The sequence below is a fragment of the Ranitomeya imitator genome, chromosome 2 (genome assembly GCF_032444005.1).
Source record: "Ranitomeya imitator isolate aRanImi1 chromosome 2, aRanImi1.pri, whole genome shotgun sequence".
NCBI lineage: Eukaryota > Metazoa > Chordata > Amphibia > Anura > Dendrobatidae > Ranitomeya > Ranitomeya imitator.
Window position 1 is genome coordinate 607,687,245 of NC_091283.1, and position 13,265 is coordinate 607,700,509.

Consider the following 13,265-nt stretch of genomic DNA (forward strand, 5'->3'; position numbering starts at 1 on the left):
GAAGTGGTGTGAGGTTTGAAAATAGACCCAGTGGAATACAGAGCAGTCATCAAGTTCCTTTACTTGAAAGGCCGCACACCAAAGGAGACGTTCGATGAGATGAAAGAGGTTTATGGTGATGATTTCCCATCATATGATGTAGCCAAGAAATAGCATTGTCAACTCAAATGTGGTTGGACTTTGGTGCAAGCAGCAACAATTCCAGGGCGACCCCACTCTGCTATTGATGAACACACCATCCAAGTTGAACTTTTAGGCCTAAATGCAAAATGTTATGCATGGTGGAAATCTAACACTGCACATCATGTAGAAAATGCCATCCCCACTGTCAAATATGGTGGTAGCTGCACCAGGTTTGGGGATGTTTTTCTTCAGCAGGGACAAGGAAGCTGGACAGCAATGATGGGAAGATGGATGAAGCTTAACACATCCTGGAGGAAAACATGTTAGAGGCTGCAAAAGACTTGAGACTGGGGTGTAGATTCACCTTCCAGAAAGACAACAACCCTAAACATACTACTAGAGCTACAATGGAATGATTTAAATCAAAGCATATTCATGTGTGTGAATGGTCCAGTTACAGACCAGGCCTAATCTCCACTAAGAGTCTGTAGCAAGACTTGAAACATGCTGTTCTTAGACGCACTCCGTCCAATTTCACTGATCTTGAGCGGGTTTACAAAGATGAATTGGCAAAAATGTCAGTCGCTAGATGTGCAAAGTGTCATGGTTTCACATCTGACTGTGGTTTAGGGACGCTGTGAGTGACAGATCAGCCACCCTATGTGATACTGTATGTGTTGTGCTGGACTGTTGGTTTTGTGAGTGACAGTCCAGCCTTTCAATAAAATCCTGGGGTGTACTGGGCTGTAAGTTGTTGTACAAAGAATGAGGAAAAATTACGTTTGCAAAAATTGAGAAATGGATTTTTTCTGTTCAGGAGGTTTCATTTCTGGGAAACATTTTGTTGTCTGATGGTTTTAAAATGGATCCAGGGAAGGTGCAAGCTATAATTGATTGGGTTCAACCGAGTGACCTAAAAGTGTTGCAGCATTTTCTAAGATTTGTCAACTATTATAGGAAACTCATTAAGGGGTTTTTGTCAGATTGTTAAACCTCTTAATGGCCTCATCTGTAAGGGGGCAGACCTCAAAGTTTGGTCACCGGATGCTATCAAGGCTTTTGAAACCTTGAAAAAGTATTTTATGTCTGCTCCTGTTCTAATCCAACCCATTGTTCATGAACCATTCATTGTGGAAGTAGATGTTTCAGAGGTCGGGTTAGAAGCCGTTTTATCTCACGGGCTCAAAACTATGACTAACTTGAGGCCATATGTATTTTTCTCCAAGAAATTTTCATTTATTGAAAGAAATCATAATTGGAATTATAAAATTATAAAATCGCAAGTTGCTTGCTATTAAATTAGCTTTTGAAGAATGGAGTTACTTTTGGAGGGGGCAATTCACCAAATCCCTGAGGTCACTGACCATAAAAAATTATTCTACATTGCATCAGCTAAACGGCAAACTCCTAGACAGGCCAGATTGTCCTTATCTTTCTCTAGATTCAAGTTCTCTATCACATTCTGGTCGGTGTCTAAAGGTACCTTCACACATAACGATATCGTTAACGATATCATTGCTTTTTGTGACGTAGCAACGATATCGTTAAGGAAATCGTTCTGTGTGACAGCGACCAACGATCAGGCCCCTGCTGGGAGATCGTTGGTCGCTGAGGAAAGTCCAGAACTTTATTTCGTCGCTGGACTCCCTGCAGACATCGCTGGATCGGCGTGTGACACCGATCCAGCGATGTCTTCACTGGTAACCAGGGTAAACATCGGGTTACTAAGCGCAGGGCCGCGCTTAGTAACCCGATGTTTACCCTGGTTACCAGCGTAAAAGTAAAAAAAACAAACACTAAATACTTACCTACCGCTGTCTGTCCCCGGCGCTCTGCTTCTCTGCACTCCTCCTGCACTGGCTGTGAGCGTCAGTCAGCCGGAAAGCAGAGCGGTGATGTCACCGCTCTGCTTTCCGGCCGCTGTGCTCACAGCCAGTACAGGAGGAGTGCAGAGAAGCAGAGCGCCGGGGACAGACAGCGGTAGGTAAGTATGTTTTTTTTTTTTTTTTTACTTTTACGCTGGTAACCAGGGTAAACATCAGGTTATTAAGCGCGGCCCTGCGCTTAGTAACCCGATGTTTATCCTGGTTACCCGGGGACCTCGGGATCGTTGGTCGCTGGAGAGCTGTCTGTGTGACAGCTCTCCAGCGAAAAAACAGCGACGCTGCAGCGATCAACATCGTTGTCGGTATCGCTGCAGCGTCGCTGAGTGTGAAGGTACCTTTAGAATGTGAACGCTAATGGATTGTCAAGCAATCTTGATTCAGTTTCACCTCTAGAACCTCCACCCTCCATTCTTCCTAAGGGCATTGTGGTTTATGTGATATCCTCACAGTTAGAAGCAGAGATCTGTAAAATTCAGTCTTAGGCCCCGTCCACAACACAAGGGCCAATGCTTTTGCCTGTGTATTTAAGATTGCGCCTGTTACAGGAGTTTCATGATTCTGTATTGTGTGGTCACCCTTAAAGGGACACTGTCACCTGGATTTGGAGGGAACAATCTTCAGCCATGGAGGCGGGGTTTTGGAGTTTTTGATTCACCCTTTCCTTACCCGCTGGCTGCATGCTGGCTGCAATATTGAATTGAAGTTCATTCTCTGTCCTCCATAGTACACGCCTGCGCAAGGCAAGATTGCACCTTGTGCAGGCATGTACTACGGAGGACAGAGAATGAACTTCAATCCATTATTGCAGCCAGCATGCAGCCAGCGGGTAAGGAAAGGGTGAATCAAAAACCCCAAAACCCCGCCTCCATGGCTGAAGATTGTTCCCTCCAAATCCAGGTGACAGTGTCCCTTTAAGTCACAGCTTCACAAAAAGCTATTTCCAGACTCTTTTGGTGGCCCTCTATGAGTAATGATATTAAAGATTTTGTATCCGCCTGTGAAGTCTGCTCACATGCTAAAGTTTGTCATAATCGGCCAGCCTAGGAAATGGTTCCTTTTCCAATTCCAGGAAACCGTAGATACATCTGTCCATGGATTTCATAACAGACTTGCCTTTTTCAGATGGGAAAACTGCTATTAGGGTGGTAGTGGACTGATTCAGTAAATAAATTTATTTTGTTTCCTTGCTGGAGATACCTAATGCAGATATACTCTCCAGGCTGTTTATTCATCATGTGGTGAAATTAAAGAGAATTTCTCTTAACATTTTGTCTGATAGGTGAGTGCAATTTGTCTCCCAGTTCTGGAGAGCTTTTTGTAAGAAACTGGGGATTGGCTTGTCATTTTCCTCTGCTTACCACCCTGAGACCAGCTCAAGTAAAATTTGAGGTGTTTTTTTGCGACTCAGCTGGAGTACTGGTCCTCATTTCTACCTCTGGCAGAGTTCGACTCCATTGAATCCATTGGCCAACTTTTCAATTTTTCTAGAATTACAGTTTTTATCCTCATCTTGGTGAGTTTTCCATGAAAGATTTTGAGTGTCCTGGGTTACATATATAGTTACATAGTTATTAAGGTTGAAGGAAGACTATATGTCCATCTAGTTCAACCCATAGCCTAACCTAACATGCCCTAACATGTTGATCCAGAGGAAGGCAAAAAAACCCCATGTGCAAAGAGTAAGCTCCACATTGGGGAAAAAAAATTCCTTCCCGACTCCACATACGGCAATCAGACTAGTTCCCTGGATCAACGCCCTATCAAGGAATCTAGTGTATATACCCTGTAACATTATACTTTTCCAGAAAGGTATCCAGTCCCCTCTTAAATTTAAGTAATGAATCACTCATTACAACATCACACGGCAGAGAGTTCCATAGTCTCACTGCTCTTACAGTAAAGAATCCGTGTCTGTTATTATGCTTAAACCTTTTTTCCTCCAACCGCAGAGGATGCCCCCTTGTCCCTGTTTCAGGTCTATGATTAAAAAGATCATCAGAAAGGTCTTTGTACTGTCCCCTCATATATTTATACATTAAAATGAGATCACCCCTTAGTCTTCGTTTTTCCAAACTAAATAGCCCCAAGTGTAATAACCTATCTTGGTATTGCAGACCCCCCAGTCCTCTAATAACCTTGGTCGCTCTTCTCTGCACCCGCTCCAGTTCAGCTATGTCTTTCTTATACACCGGAGACCAGAACTGTGCACAGTATTCTAAGTGTGGTCGAACTAGTGACTTGTATAGAGGTAAAATTATATTCTCCTCATGAGCATCTATGCCTCTTTTAATGCATCCCATTATTTTATTTGCCTTTGTAGCAGCTGCCTGACACTGGCCACTGAATTTAAGTTTGTCATCCACCCATACACCCAGGTCTTTTTCATTGACGGTTTTGCCCAGAGTTTTAGAATTAAGCACATAATTATACATCTTATTACTTCTACCCAAGTGCATGACCTTACATTTATCCCCATTAAAGCTCATTTGCCATTTATCAGCCCAAGCTTCTAGTTTACATAAATCATCCTGTAATATAAAATTGTCCTCCTCTGTATTGATTACCCTGCAGAGTTTAGTGTCATCTGCAAATATTGAAATTCTACTCTGAATGCCCCCTACAAGGTCATTAATAAATATGTTAAAAAGAAGAGGGCCCAATACTGACCCCTGTGGTACCCCACTGCTAACCGCTACCCAGTCCGAGTGTGCTCCATTAATAACCACCCTTTGTTTCCTATCCCTGAGCCAGCTCTCAACCCACTTGCACATATTTTCCCCTATCCCCATTATTCTCATTTTATGTATCAACCTTTTGTGTGGCACCGTATCAAAAGCTTTTGAAAAGTCCATATACACTACATCCACTGGGTTCCCTTGGTCCAATCCGGAACTTACCTCTTCATAGAAACTGATCAAATTAGTCTGACATGAACGGTCCCTAGTAAACCCGTGCTGATACTGGGTCATGAGGTTATTCCTCTTCAGATACTCCAGTATAGCGTCCCTTAGAATGCCCTCCAGGATTTTACCCACAGTAGAGGTTAAGCTTACTGGCCTATAGTTTCCGAGTTCAGTTTTTGTTCCCTTTTTGAATATTGGCACCACATTTGCTATACGCCAGTCCTGTGGCACAGACCCTGTTATTATGGAGTCTTTAAAGATTAAAAATAATGGTCTATCAATGACTGTACTTAATTCCTGCAGTACTCGAGGGTGTATCCCATCCGGGCCCGGAGATTTGTCAATTTTAGTGATTTTTAGACGCCGCCGCACTTCCTGCTGGGTTAAGCAGGTGACATTTAATTGGGAATTTTTATCACTAGACATTTTGTCTGCCATGGGATTTTCTTGTGTAAATACTGATGAAAAAAAGTCATTTAGCATATTGGCTTTTTCCTCATCCTCATCCACCATCTCACCCAGACTATTTTTAAGGGGGCCAACACTATCATTTTTTAGTTTCTTACTATTTATGTAGTTAAAGAATATTTTAGGATTATTTTTACTCTCTCTGGCAATGAGTCTCTCTGTCTCAATCTTTGCTGCCTTGATTTGCTTTTTACAGAATTTATTTAATTTTCTGTATTTATTTAATGCCTCCTCACTACCTACTTCCTTTAATTCTCTAAATGCTTTCTTTTTGTCCCTTATTGCGCCCCTTACAGCTCTATTTAGCCATATTGGTTTCCTCCTATTTCTAATATGTTTATTCCCATACGGTATATACTGTGCACAGGTCCTATCCAGGATGCTAATAAACGTATCCCATTTTCTCTGTGTATTTTTGTGTCTCAGGATATCGTCCCAGTTAATTGCACCAAGATCCTCTCTCATCCGTTGGAAATTTGCCCTCCTGAAGTTTAGTGTCCTTGTAACCCCTCTACTACACATCTTTTTAAAGGATACATGAAAACTTATTATTTTGTGATCGCTATTTCCCAAGTAACCCCCAACCCTTATATTTGATATGCGGTCTGGCCTGTTGGTTAATATTAGGTCTAGCAGTGCCCCCCTTCTTGTTGGGTCCTGAACCAGTTGTGAAAGGTAATTGTCTCTCATAATTGTCAAAAACCGATTACCTTTGCTGGAACTGCAGGTTTCTGTTCCCCAATCTATTTCAGGGTAGTTGAAGTCCCCCATAATAATGACTTCTCCTTGAGTTGCAGCTTCATCTATTTGCTTTACGAGGATATTCTCCATGGCTTCCATTATTTTTGGAGATTTATAACAAACCCCTATCAGTAATTTATTATTTTTTCCCCCTCCCCTTATCTCCACCCACAGGGATTCTACATTTTCATTAAATTCACCTATATTATCGCGCAGGATGGGTTTTAAGGATGATTTTACATATAGACACACCCCTCCCCCTCGCTTATCTGTACGGTCATTTCTGAACAGGCTATAGCCCTGCAAGTTAACAGCCCAGTCATGGCTCTCATCCAGCCACGTTTCAGATATCCCCACCATGTCATAATTATGCTCCAACAACATTAGTTCTAATTCGTCCATTTTGTTGGCGAGGCTTCTGGCATTAGTATACATGCACTTTATGTTCCTCTCTGTACTTCTATTTCTTAAATTATTAACTGTTCTGACCCCACCCCCCATGCCACCGCCACCCCCAACTTCCTTATTTGTGCCCAGGACTCTGTCTGCACTATCTTCCCCTCCTATAAAATGAATACCCTCCCCCCCAATTCCTAGTTTAAACACTCCTCCAACCTTCTAGCCATTCTCTCCCCCAGCACAGCTGCACCCTCCCCATTGAGGTGCAGCCCGTCCCTAGCGTAGAGCCTGTAGCCAACTGAGAAGTCGGCCCAGTTCTGCAGGAACCCAAACCCCTCTTTCCTACACCAATTCTTGAGCCACTTATTAACCTCCCTAATCTCCCGTTGCCTCTCTGGCGTGGCACGTGGTACCGGCAGTATTTCGGAAAATACCACGTTGGAGGTCCTTGCTTTCAGCTTGCAGCCTAATTCCCTGAAATCATCTTTAAGGACCTTCCACCTACCTCTAACTTTGTCATTAGTGCCAATGTGCACCATGACCGCTGGGTCCTCACCAGCCCCTCCCAATAATCTGTCCACCCGATCAGCGATGTGTCGGACTCGAGCGCCAGGTAGGCAGCACACCGTTCGACGATCCCTGTCTTTGTGACAGATTGCCCTATCTGTTCCCCTAATAATTGAGTCGCCCACTACCAGCACCTGTCTGGCCTGCCCTGCTCTCCTATTTCCCTCCTTACTGGAGCAGTCACTCCTCCGGCTTTCAGAGGACATGCCTGGCTGCAGCAGTGCTACCCCTGTACTGGCACCCCCCTCATCTGCCAACTTAGCAAACTTATTGGGGTGTTCCAGATCAGGACTAGCCTCCCTGGCACTCTTCCCTCTACCCCGCTTCCTAACTGTCACCCAGCTTGCTACTTCATTGTCCTGCAGCTCCATCCCACCATCCCCCCCCTCATCTGTCCCATTGAGCGTCTGCTCCGTGAGCAGAAGACTCCTCTCCATGTTGCCTATGGATCTCAGTGTTGCCAGCTGCACATTTAGAGTCAGAATCTGGGTTTCCAAATGCACAACGTGCTCACATCTCGCACAGCAGTATGCACCCTCGATCGGCTGCTCGAGGACTGCATACATGTGGCAAGATGTGCACTGGATGGCATTAACAATCGTGGAGCACATTTCCTAATGGGGATTGCACCAGACAGAACAGTTCAATAAAAAAAAATAATAAATACAAAGTATTAATAAAAATCAGACAGCAATTCAGTAATTCCTCCCCTGAAAACTCCCTGACTCCAAAGTCACTGAATCACAAGTCACACTTACCGCCGTCCACACTTACACTCTGGTCACACTCAGCTCGCTCACACTCGCTCTGCTGAAGATTTATAGAGATTTTTTTTTTTTTTTTTTTTTTCCTAGTTCCCCTCAACAGCAATCAACCTTGCTGTTCAAATGCACTTCCAAAAAGGACTTGAGCCCCAAACAGCTGCCCCTTATAAACCCTTAACTATGAGCCCCCACCCTAAGTTAACCCTTATGAATATAGCTACCCCCAATTCAGCAACTCACACCAATTCACACAGGTATTTGTTAAAGGCTTTCCAAATACCTCTTCACTGAATCACAAGTCACACTTACCGCCGTCCACACTTACGCTCTGGTCACACTCAGCTCGCTCACACTCGCTCTGCTGAAGATTTATAGAGATTTTTTTTTTTTTTTTTTTTTCCTAGTTCCCCTCAACAGCAATCAACCTTGCTGTTCAAATGCACTTCCAAAAAGGACTTGAGCCCCAAACAGCTGCCCCTTATAAACCCTTAACTATGAGCCCCCACCCTAAGTTAACCCTTATGAATATAGCTACCCCCAATTCAGCAACTCACACCAATTCACACAGGTATTTGTTAAAGGCTTTCCAAATACCTCTTCACTGAATCACAAGTCACACTTACCGCCGTCCACACTTACGCTCTGGTCACACTCAGCTCGCTCACACTCGCTCTGCTGAAGATTTATAGAGATTTTTTTTTTTTTTTTTTTTTTCCTAGTTCCCCTCAACAGCAATCAACCTTGCTGTTCAAATGCACTTCCAAAAAGGACTTGAGCCCCAAACAGCTGCCCCTTATAAACCCTTAACTATGAGCCCCCACCCTATACAGAAACTTAGGGATGTTTGAAAGGAGGCTCAAAGGAACATTGGGGTTGTTCAAGTTCGGCGAAAATGGAAGGCTAACAGAAGGTCCTGTTTTAAATGGTTGATAGGGTATGGCTGTCATCCAGAAACATTAAACATAAGGTACTGTAGTATCGGCGAAGTTACGTTTGAAATTCATCGGTCCCTATGAGGTCCTGGAAGTGGTCAATTCGGTGGCGTTTTGGTTTAAACTTCGCCCATTTCTCCACATCCCTAATGTCTTCCATAGATCCCTATTGAAAGAATTTGTTCTCCCAGTGATGTCGCCCTCGTTCCTTGCCTCCTCCGGTTGCTGTTGATGGCAGTCTAGAGTATGAGGTACAGAGGGTTGTGGATTCCCTGAGCTTCATAAATTTCTACCAATATCTCATACATTAGAAGAGATATGGACTGGAGGAGAGATCCTGGGTTCCAGCCCAAACCATGTGGGCTGATTGACTGATCAGGGCCTCTCGTGCTAGGTTCCCTGGGAAGCCTGGGGGTCCTGTGGCTCCCACTAGAAGAGGGGGTACTGACATGGTTTCACATCTGACTGTGGCCTAGGGACACTGTGAGTGACAGCTCAATTGCCTTGTGGGATCTGTGGTGTGCTGGACTGTGGTTTAGTGAGTGACAGTCCAGTCATTCAATCTGATCCTAGGCATGCTGGGCTGTCAGTATTTTAATTCACAGCCCTGCTGTTCAGTCTGGTTAAGTTACAGTCGTTTCCTCAGTTGCCCCCATTCTCAAATGTTTTAACATACACTCCTTGCATTAGATCGCAGACTGTTACCTGACCACTCCTTTGTCTAACTCCTTGGTACTGCAAGCCCTCCTGGTATCTGACCTTGGACCTTCTGACTACCCTGTCATATTGATAAGTATAATTTCACCGCACACTCTAATGAGAACGTATAAATTGCTTATATATTTATTAACAGTAAACTTATATAGAGGAGCAAAACAGAGACACAAAGTCTGGAAGCGATAAGTACAGACGTTTCGGCTCCACCAGAGCCTTACTCATTGTATCTCTGTAAAATAAAAAACGTAAATCAAAAAATAATACATGGAATAATAAACTGAAAATACACGGTAAAAATCTCAAGTGATTCTAAAGTACAAAAGAACAAAGCATCGTGGGGAAAGTAAATATGTACAAAATATACAGTAATAGTCTACAAGTATCGCTATCCCTAGGGGTATATACATTTTGGATCACACATATTACCTTTTCCATAGAAATATGCAGCGTATAGGGTAGAGATCCCACAGTGCCCAGATAAGGCTGTAAGGAATAGCATCACAGTTAATCACCATATCAAGTTCTCTATGTCAGGGAAAAGACAATGCAATAGGATGGTGATGTACCTATATATGTAGCGCTGCCCACAAAGTGCTCCTAGTATGCTAGTGGTGTGTTTATGCAGAAGTATTAGTCCCACAATAACGCAGTGGTCTGCAGAGAAAAGAGAGGACCCATGAAGGAAAGAATGTCATGTAAGGGCCATAGGGGCGGCGCAGCCAGTGCCGTGCATGGAAGCAGTTACCTGGTATAGTGGAAGGGATAAGCGGCGCTCCCGCGCCTTGCTCACAGCGGCGTGTCTGCTGCTCTACTGCCCCTGTGTTATAAGCGGCCATGAGTAGCGCCGGACCGGAAGTTCCGGACCGGAAATGACGTGACGCTATGTGTTTAGAATACACTGCGCAGATGCAGAGCGCTAGTGTACAATAGGTAGTCCGGGTAACCGGGGTGGTGATGCGGCATGAGACAAATACTAATGGTCACAGTGTATAATGAATAGAGATGGCATAGAAGAAGCATAACTGCTAAGGGTCCTAAAAAATGGGACCGAGTGGCACTAATAGATATATATGGAAAATAATAAGGGTAATAGAGGGTACTAGTCCCAAAGTATATGGGAGAGGCACTGTATACATAGAGGTGGCACTGTGTATAGGGCATGGATGAGCCATATCGGTATATGGATGTACAGCATACAAAAGGAAAAATAGGGAAGAGGTAATAGACCAGGGATAGTAGGAAGACAGAAACCCGAGGGGGGGAAAAGGGGGTAGTGGTAAGGAGGGTAATAGACTCACCTAGGATGGCAATAGTTTAACGGGTCTGAAAGGCAATGAAAATAGAGGTTATATATAATTCATAAAAGCCAATCAATTTCTCTATTAAGCCCTTTAGGGGCCAAGGTATCTAATTTGTGTATCCAGTAGGTTTCTCTCATTTTAAGTAGTCTTATATGATTACCACCCCTTCTGGGCCGGGGGACATGTTCAATGACCTGAAAACGAAGTTGTGCTACGGAGTGACCAGAGTTAGAGAAATGTTCCGGTAAAGGGAGCCAATTCTTTTGGCAACGGATTGTAGATTTATGGCTTGCAATACGATCTCTTACGTGTTGGGTGGTCTCACCTATATAAAGGAGACCACATGGACATTTGACCAAGTATATCACAAAGTTTGAATTACACGTATGGAAGCCTTTGATGGGGAAAGATTTGCCTGTCCTTGGATGGGTTATATGATCTGACTTGATCACATTAGAGCAAGCCGCACAATTCAAGCAGGGGAATGTACCCTGACGACGGGTAGCCAGTATCTGCTGTGTAGTGGTAGGTTTGGAGCTACCCACATCCGCTTTTACCAACTTGTCACGAATGTTAGAGGGCCGTTTGGTACAAATTAATGTTGGTGCTTTGAAGGAATCGATATTAGGATATGCTTTGGAGAGTAATGGCCAATGCTTTTTGATGATGGAGTAAACCTTTGGCATGGAAGGATGAAACGTATGTACAAAGGGGATACGTTCCCTTGGGTACATGGGTGGTGGAGGGGATGGAGGGGCAAGGATCCGTGCTTTTTCATTCTCAAGTAGTCTGGGTGGGTAATGTCTTAGCTTGAATTTTTGAGCCACAGTGTCTAATCTTTCCTCACGCACTTCCGGATTGGATACAATGCGTGATACCCTATTAAATTGAGAGCGCGGCAGACCGTCCCTAGTGGTCCTAGGATGGCAGCTTGAATAGTGCAGAAGGCTGTTACTGTCAGTGGGTTTACAATATAGGTCTGTTGAAAGGTTACCTCTGGTGTCCTTTATAACCAATGTATCCAGAAACGGTACTGCTTCCGTGCTATGGTGTAATGTGAACTGTAGCTCCGGATAGATGGAATTAAGCTGCGAAACAAAGTCGAGCATAGAATCGGATGTATCTGTCCAAATAAAGAAGATATCATCGATATAACGATGGTATCCTAAAGCAAATCGTGAGAATAAATCATTAGGGAATACATGTTTAATTTCAAAGAAATTCATGTAAGCATTTGCGTAGGCCGGCGCTACGTTCGCGCCCATTGCAGTCCCGCACTTTTGGACATAGAAGGTATCCTCATATAGGAAGTAGTTTTCACGTAGCACAATATCTAACAGGTCTAGGCAAAATTGTATGGAGTCAAGAGACATGTCTGATGATTCTAATAAATACCTCGTGGCTTCAGTACCCTTTTCATGTGTGATAGAGGTGTAGAGACTATTAACGTCTAGAGTAACCAAGATACTCTCTGGGGGTACTGTGCCCAGACGTTGTATAATTTCCAAAAAATGCCCTGTATCCAAAAGATAGGATTTGGTTTTCTTTACTAATGGTGTCAATATTTTTTCTAGGAAGACTGAGAGTGGAGATAAAACTGAATCGGTGGATGCAACTATGGGTCTACCTGGTGGGTTTTCCAGAGATTTATGAATTTTAGGCAAAATGTAAAATACCGGTGTAATAGGGTGGGGATTGACGAGGTAAGAGGCAGTTTTTTGATCAATGATATGGCGATCCAAGTAGTGATTAAGCAGACCCCGGATTTTGGTAGTGATATTGGTTACTGGATCCCTCGGGATAACGTTATAGGTAATAGGGTCAGAGAGTTGTCGAATCACTTCCTTGGTGTAATCGGTATAATTCATTACTACTATCGCACCCCCTTTATCAGCTGGCTTAATTATGATGGTCTTATTGTTTTGGAGAGATTTAAGAGCGTCTTAAGTCTAACCGTCCGAAAAAAACGTTCAAGATCTTTTTCTCACAGGTGAGACACCGGACTTAGTAATCAACATCTCGGATTATCTCCTCTCACCTGCGGAGTTGACTGTCCTACAGAAGGGTTTATCCTTCTGTCCCACTCCAGCTTGGGACTCATTTCAACTGGAAAAAGATCTTGAACGTTTTTTTCGGACGGTTAGACTTAAGACGCATTTTGGGCTGGCTAACAATACCGTGGGGGAGGTGGTACACGGGTCAGGTAATACCATGACTCCCGAACTCTCTATTTCATCTCTGGGTCTCCGTACTCCCAGTAAATTCAGTCCTCCACATACCTACCATGCGACAAAAACCTTTATCTCACTGGTGGACCGTGAGGTCAAACAATTTTCTCACCAACAACAACTGGGCTTCTATCCTGTACACTCTAATCTTTCCCTGGTGGAGAAACAGGCTCTTAAATCTCTCCAAAACAATAAGACCATCATAATTAAGCCAGCTGATAAAGGGGGTGCGATAG

General features: G+C 43.7%; 1 protein-coding gene across 1 annotated transcript in view; it reads right to left on the reverse strand.

The window, feature by feature from the left end:
* The window catches only part of ANKFN1 (ankyrin repeat and fibronectin type III domain containing 1), a 935,619-nt gene that overhangs the window by 760,935 nt on the left and 161,419 nt on the right, over positions 1–13,265 (reverse strand). The window lies entirely within an intron of this gene.